Source organism: Hyperolius riggenbachi, chromosome 4, assembly GCF_040937935.1.
Source record: "Hyperolius riggenbachi isolate aHypRig1 chromosome 4, aHypRig1.pri, whole genome shotgun sequence".
Classification (NCBI taxonomy): Eukaryota; Metazoa; Chordata; class Amphibia; order Anura; family Hyperoliidae; genus Hyperolius; species Hyperolius riggenbachi.
The window spans coordinates 154,675,988-154,684,434 of NC_090649.1; positions in this window are offsets into that span (position 1 = coordinate 154,675,988).

Genomic DNA, 8,447 nt, shown 5'->3' on the forward strand with positions numbered 1-8,447 from the left:
GACATTGCTGACCAGTCAGCCAACGTACATGGTGACCATGTCACCGCAGGGAGGTCAGATCTGACCAGTTTTTTCTCCAGTACTGGTGGATCCAGCAGTTTCAATTGCTCTGTGGGCGCCAAGGTGCTAGAACAAAACTTGGGGAGATTGTGCGAAAGAGAGGTGAGAGTTTTCTGGACAGTGACCACTTTGGAGAGGTACAGGGGAGAGCAATTGGTGGCCAGAGGGTTCAGGAGATACCAGGAGCCATCTGAGTACAGGCAAGATCCTACATTTTTGGAAGTCTGGAAACAGGAGTTTTTAGAGCATTCAGCTCGATTGCAGGATATCGTTTTGAACAGGAGCAAAATTGAATTAGATCTTTTAACGACCGCTATCGCTGAAAACAAAGCAGAATACCGAAAGTTAGAAGAACACTTTAAAATCGCCATCGACAAAATCGATAAGAGACTGGCAACAGTGCAGGACAACATCAAAACCCGCAAACTACATAAGTTTCTCCGTGATAGAGAAGATTATAAGTTTTGTCGCATTTTTTCGTGGATTCAAGTTCTGGGCCTAAAACCCAGAGGAAAGCCCAATACGCCGAGAAAACCCAGGGGTTACTGGACTACTGATTCGGAGTCGAGTGGAGAAGATACCCCCAAATCACGCCCTAAATGAAATTTAGGCGGCCCATCAGGCGGGGGAGAGGAAGAAGCAAAAGACAAAAAAGTAACTTGGGAAGACAAACCGAGAGGGAAAGGCAAGAAGAGGAAAGTGACATACTAGCAAAGATGCCTTCTAATACTAAAACCAATCTGGTGAACCTGACCACAGTGGAATTACCGGAAGGGGTTGAGAGCCTTTTAAACAAGGGACTGAACTTCTCCTTTAAAGTGGATCTATATAAAGGAATCAGAAAGTTGAATATCCATCATCACTTTGGGAAAATGAAAGCTGAAGGAACTCTTTCCCTGATGGGTCCCCAAAAACCCGAGAAATCTGTAGTAGGCCCACTGGGGTTCAGCCCAATGGGATCCTGTGATGACAGAGTACTTGGTGAAATTTCTGCCCTTAATGAACTTCTAGTGGACTCAGCTCTGGTTGAAGTACCACTGCATGACCGCATGAAGTTCAAACCATGTAAATCCACCATGCCTTTTCCTACAACAGCAGGTTCTTGCATTGACCTTTTCGAGAAGCAAATAGACAGTGAGGTGAAGGCCCTTGTTTATCCTACAGACTCACCAAACCTAACCCCTGCTGAAAATAGGGCCCTCCACTGGCTGAAGAACCGCTATGATCTCACGATCCGCAAGGCGGACAAAGGAGGGTCTGTCGTGGTGCTCTCTACTGAAAGCTATAAAGCGGAGGCTCTACGACAGTTATCAGATGCAGCCACCTACAAACCCCTCAAAGGAGACCCCACAGTCAGCTATCATACTGCTTTGAGGTCGCTCCTACGCAGAGGGGTAGACGATGGCTGCTTAACTTCTGCTATGGCTACTAATTTGTTACCTTCCTTTTCAGTGAAACCGGTGTGGTATTGTTTGCCAAAGATCCATAAATCCATGACCGACCCCCCAGGCCGACCCACTGTGTCGGGCCTGGGGTCGGTCACGGAGAGATTGTCCAGATATCTGGACCACATTCTCCGGCCACTTCTATCACACATCCCGTCACACCTCAGTGATACCATCGATGTCCTTGAGAGCCTCGAGTCCTCATCGTGGTGCCGGGGGGACCTGTTGGTGACCATTGATGTCACCAGTCTCTACAGCAGGATCCCACACCCTGATGGCTTAAGTGCCGTCAGGATGTACCTTGAGAGGGACAAAAAAGATGTTATTTTCAACAATTTTGTGTGCGAGTGCCTAGAGTTTGTCCTTACACACAATGCCTTCCTTTTTGATGAAACTTGGTACCAGCAGGTCTCAGGAACCGCGATGGGAACCCCGGTTGCATGCACATATGCTAACCTTTTTTTGGGCGCATGGGAAGAGCTCTTCGTTCATTCATCAAACAATCCTTTTCGTTCGGCCCTGAGAGTGTGGTCCAGATATGTGGACGACGTCCTGGCCTTTTGGTCTGGAGATGTCCCACTTCTGGGGTCTTTTTTGGAGTATCTCAATCATAACGATGTAAACATGCAATTTACAATGGAATGGTCGGGAGAAAGAATCTACTTTCTCGACCTCGAGTTGGCTGTCACTAATGTGGGGATCTTAACAAAAGGCTATCGTAAATTGACGGCCTCTAATACCATTCTACACTCGAGAAGCTATCATCCTAGGCACGTCACCGAGTCCCTTCCTTACGGCCAATTCCTGCGCTTATGCAGGAATAATACAGAACTACACGATTTTGTAGAACAAGCAGGCGATCTTAAACAGCGGCTTTTAGCTCGAGGGTACAAAGAGAGAAATCTCGATCAAGCTATCAGAAAAGCCACCATGAGGGACAGGTCTGAGTTGGTGAGAAGAAAGCCCCCCACTCAAATTACTAAAGGGTCAGGAGTTTTTTCCTTCGAGTTCTCCCCAATGGCTGGGCAAATTAAATGGGCCTTTAGCAAAAACTGGTCGCTCCTACTTGAGGACCCAGTGTTAAAAGCCAGCCTACCACCCCAACCCTTGGTGGCTTTTAAAAGAGCACCAACAATCAGTGACGTTTTGGTCCACAGCGACTTCCGCGCAAATTCACAGCGCACTTGGCTGAGCGGGTTCTCTTCTACAGGGAATCATCGTTGTGGCTTCTGTAAAGCCTGTCATCTTATGAAAACTGGTAGATCATTTCAACTAGGCCCAGTTTCACACAATTTAACTTTTTATGCTACTTGTAGAACCAAATTTGTCGTGTATGCTCTATGGTGCCCTTGCCAACGGTTTTACATTGGAAAAACCACAAGAATGGCTAAGGAACGCATATTAGAGCATGCACGATTGTTGCCAAAAGGCAAAGGATGCCAGAGAATAGTTGAACACATGACAGCAGCTCATCAAAACAATCCTGACTTACTTTCATTCGCAATCATTGATATATGCAATACCCCCCGGAGAGGTGGGGATAGGAAAAAACTCCTGCTCAGACAAGAAGCGCATTGGATTTTGCGCACTAATGCAATGGGTGCTCTAGGTCTTAATGACTATGTGGACCTTGCTTGCTTTCTCGACCCATGAACTCCTACTTCTCCACCCTCACCACCCTTTGTTGCCCCTTTTTGGTTCTTTTCTTGGCAAACCTTTTGATCAATAACATTAAATCTTTTTGTATTGGGAGAACCTGGCTTGGTTTTTCTTCCTTGTCAGGGAGTTCTCCCCTCTTTCCATTTTTCTTTAATCAACAATTATTAATTAATAATAAAATTCACCGTTGATTTTTTAGTAATAAACAGGAAATCTCCCCTTTTTTAATGTGTGCCAATGGACGAACCATCATATGGCCTTTCTTCTGGGGTTGCCTCCTTTGGACTCTCCACCATCTTTATCACTATTTCCCCTTTGGTGTTACCACCACCCGCCCCATTTCTTTTTCTTCTTCCACACATCTTCACTATTTTCATCTCACTCACACCTTTACTTTATTCACGCTTTGACACACTCACTCCCCACTCCTCTTCTCTTATCTTTTTCTTTTTCCCCTTCCCCCCCCCCCTGGTCTTCTCCTTTGTTCCCGAGCTGCCTGCCTAGTTACAGCCTCAAGCCTTTGGGCTAATAAGCCCCGACATGTAAAAATGTCTCCATGTGTTGCTAACATTGCTCTGTGGCTGCTGCTGTTAAGCGGCCCGAGCATTTGCCTATGCATATATACAGGCCGGTTTCTTCATGTTTGTGGAGTTCCCCTCCGTCCCTCAGTGTTTATGTGGGGCGGAGGCATCCCACTCACCATGACAACCACATGACGCTGCTATTCATGCAGCGTCTATTACACTCTTAGCTGTACGAAGAGGGGAGGCGTAGCTATAAGTCACATGGCTGCAACGTCATTTCTGACATGCGCCGGTGACCATTTGAGATGGCCGCGCCTACCTCTCTTTCCTTCTACGCAGCCTATGGCCCGGACCTATCACCAGGGAGGGGATGGTTTTACACCAACGGACCGGAAGTATGCGTATGACGTGTACTTAAGGCCGTTACCGTTCTAGTCACTTTGTGCACTTTACCTCAGTAGAAGCCAGGCGTTCAGCCCTGCGAAACGGTCGTAAGGCCGTACACCATATTGGCGCCCACACCTGCCACCTCCTGACATCCAGGTACAGCACTTTAGCATCTGCAAGCCTTTTTTGCATCACCATCATGTTACATGTTTGACTTTCATTGCATGCTGCCACTTCCATGCATTTTTTGATATCCTCTTGCACTGTTTTTACCATTGCTGCTATTAAAACTATAGTGCCAGACTTTTTTATGTTTTCCTCAACATTTTTTGTCCTATAACATGTACTGGTGACAAAGAGGAAGTTAACTATACTTACATGGGTTGAGGTGAGTCGCTGGATAGCCCAAAGGCATCCTAAAGCCCCCACGAGTTTTTCAGTGCTGGAACCCTCTGAACAAATTCAACAGGTTTTGTTGAATATGTTTGTGCCACCTATGCTCCCATGTATGTATGAGCGTGGCTGCACTGTGCAGGTACAATGACACCCTACGCTTGCATAGTAGCACAGAGCCTATCGAGCACAGAGGAAAAACCAGAGCATATTGGCGATACTGTGCCAGCACAGGCCATCATTGCTCGAACTTGGATGGAAGCGTGGCCACGAAGAAGTGGGTAAGAGGGTCCCAGTGAACAGGGAGAGACTGGAGGACTGGAGAAGCCTCTGCATCATCCAAAGGCTTCCCTTTGCCCAGGTAAGAATCTAACTTTTTCTTTTTTGGTGTGAGTGTGTGTGGTGTGTGTGTGTGTGCGTGTGTGTGTGTGGGGGGGGGAGGCCATAGGTTCACTTTAAAGAGAACCCGAGGTGTGTTTAAAGAATGTTATCTGCATACAGAGGCTGGATCTGCCTATACAGCCCAGCCTCTGTTGCTATCCCAAACCCCACTAAGGTCCCCCTGCACGCTGCAACAATCCCTCATAAATCACAGCCGTGCTGTGAGGCTGTGTTTACATCTGTAGTGTCAGTCTCAGCTGCTCCCCCGCCTCCTGCATAGCTCCAGTCCCTGCCCCCGTCCCTTCCCTCCAATCAGCAGGGAGGGAAGGGATGCAGGCGGGGACTGGAGTTCTGCAGGAGGCGGGGAGAGCAGCAGACTGACACTATAGAGATAAACACAGCCAGCTCTGACAAGCTGTTTGTCAGCAGCGTGGCTGTGATTTATGAGGGATTGCAGAGTGCAGGGGGACCTTAGGGGGGTTTGGGATAGCAACAGAGGCTGGGCTGTATAGGCAGATCCAGCCTCTGTATGCAGATAATATTCTTCAAACCCACCTCGGGTTCTCTTTAAGAAGCTTTAGGACAACCTATGTTGAGTACTTCCTTGCTTTCTGTGGGATGAAAAGATATTTTATTGACAAGGAGAGAAAATATCACCTAAAAAAAGAAAAAGTTAAATGAATAGGGGCAAAGATGTCTCTGGTGAGAAAAGTTAGTAGAAACATGTGTTGAATCAGGGCCAGTGTCTCCAGTGCTTTACTTTCTGTACCAGTGTTGTAGCTATAAAAAGGTCAGCTGATTGTCATTTTCCTCCAATTTATTGTACAGTACATAGAGAATAACCAAAAAGACATTACGCATCCCAGTTGTGGCTTTCCTGACAGAAAATTATACCCTGTGGGCACTAAGATATTAAAACACAAGACCTCGTACACACACTAGATGAAACTCAGTTGACTGATAACGACCATCTCTGGCAAGAATCGTGCATGATGTGTACAGCGCCCCCCTTACCCCTCCTCGATGCCACAATCAACAATCAGCCGGACAGATCACTTTGACCAAGAGCATTGTTCTCTCAACTTACCCCGTCCACTGTGACATCACTCTCATGCCGCTCCATTGCTTACCCTGCCCACCTCATGACGTCCTTCTTGAGCCACTCCATCGCTCCACCCCCCTTTTCCATAGCAACAGAATGTACAGCAGCCTCGGCCTCGCTGGGCGACGTGCCTTGTACCCCAGACTAAAATATCAGCCTGAGGTACATTTGGCCTATAACATTATTGTTCATTATCGTTTCATTATTTCATTTTTTTGTGTTGCTTTATTATCCAACCGCTGAATAGTAGGGTTTTATATGGATACTGAAAAAATATAGGTTCATTCCATTAGGTAAAATATGGCTAATATATTTCCAGTCAATTCTAGTCAAAGAGAAAATATAATAAATACTATACATAAGCTTACAAGATTATATGATTTTTATATCCATGTTCTGAGCAGAGTATTAAGTTGTACTGTCGTTAGCTGAACAACCATGCCAAATTCAGCAGTTATGCAATGAAAAGTTATTAAAATGTAATTGAAGATAATAGCATTGTAATTATATTAGGTATAATATCAAAACAATTCTGCTGTAATTAAAGGGTTTTATGGGAACTGACATCCAAAGAAGATTATTATACAGAGGAAATTGATGTAAGTTCAACTGAATTTCATTTATGATAACACTGCTGGTTCATTTATTATCGCTCATGGTTATGTTCAAATTAGATAATGCATTAGTGATCAAAGTACTAATCTTCCAAAAGCTGGTGTACCTAAAAGACAAAGTTAAAATGGAACTATAGTATTGTCATGAACATCAATATACATATAGAATAAGCTCTGTTTTGTAATAAAATGTAATTGTGCATTTGCTGAAATCATGCCCATAATCATTATGAAAGTCTTGGATTACATAGAATTAGTCCTTGAATATTATAAATGTCCCAGGTAGTTGGTAGGCAAAACAGGTAATTTGGGCGCCGACGGCGCAATGGTAATAAGTGCCGCATTAACTGCATTGTTTATTGCATCTATAGCGGTGCCGAGGGGGTAATTTGGACACCCGATAAATGTTGGGATTACAAGGCTGGCACCTGACAAATAGCATAGGAGAGGGGTATTCAGCGGTGACGGAGGCTCTGATATCGGCAGATGTAGCAGTTCCTGGGGGTAGGTTAGTGTTTGGCATCAGTAGAGGGAGGGTTAGTGTGAGAATAGGGTTAAGTTTAGTGTAAAATATTAGCAGATTTTCCTGCTGGGTGGAGGGGGGTTGGGTTGAGCGCTTAGGTATCGTTAGAGGCACGGCTCTTGTGAGAGTAGGGTTAGGTTTAATGTAAAATATCTGCGGATTAGGTATTAGGTAGGCTTAGGTTTAGTGATAGTAAAATCACTGCCTAATAGTAGGATATCAGCAATTTTACCAGTATTCCACTAGCAGATATCTCCGGCGCCCAAATTACAGTGGCACCCTTTTCAGATATATACGAAGGAAAGTGCCCATGGACATGCAGGTGCTTAGAAAACTTTGCTAAGATACACAAGCTTGTTCACAGGTATCCATGCCTGTGTGTACCAATTATGAATTGGCAGGTAGGTGGAAGGCACACCTCCTGTTAGATCCAATCCGTGCAGCGGTGCAGTCTATCCAACAATAACAAACTTGTATTTCAGAAGAAGATTTGTGACCAGCACTAGTCACACATTTTCTTCTGTGCTGGTCACAATTTTTCTTCTGTGCCAATTATGAATTGCACTAAGCATTTTATTTAAGCCTGCTGAGTGCTCCTTATTCAGTATTGTGGTGTTTTTCTCCTTAACTATTAACCATTGCCAACCTTACATGTTCCTAACTTCCAGCTTGCCTGCTGATTCTCCACTGCTGATACCTGCTGCAGACCCATATTCTCACTGACCTTGCGCCTGGCTGATGAATTTGTTCCTGCGTGTTGGCATTTTGGACGTTTCCTTCCTTCTGCTAATGACTTTGCTTCAGTCATACTCTCTACTTACTAACAAGGCTGGTTAATGACATCCTGCCTGCCAGCTGATTCTGCATCATCATGACCTACTGCTAGTGACATGACTCTTTCATGACTCTGCTCACTCTAGCATTTTTGTAACTCATTGTCCACAGACTCTGAACCCAACCCCAGGCATCCCAGACTGTGAAGTGCAAGGAAGGATGATTTCATCCCTGGCACAATCAAACATCTTCAGACCGGATATCAGCAACTCAGAAAGTGAGTCATGCCTTAGCTACACAAGACCATTAATTATCAACGCTAACCTACAAAGCCCTTTATAAATGAAGATGGAGCTGTGGAGACAATACAGAATTGCCGTGATAACGATCTGCATGCGCAGAGCATTACATAATGATCTTAACCCATTCAGGTTCCGTCGTTTTCACGTGAGAAATGTTCACCTCCCATTCATTAGCCTATAACTTTATCACTACTTATCACAATGAACTGATCTATATCTTGTTTTTTCCGCCACCAATTAGGCTTTCTTTGGGGGGTACATTTTGCTAAGAGCCACTTTACTG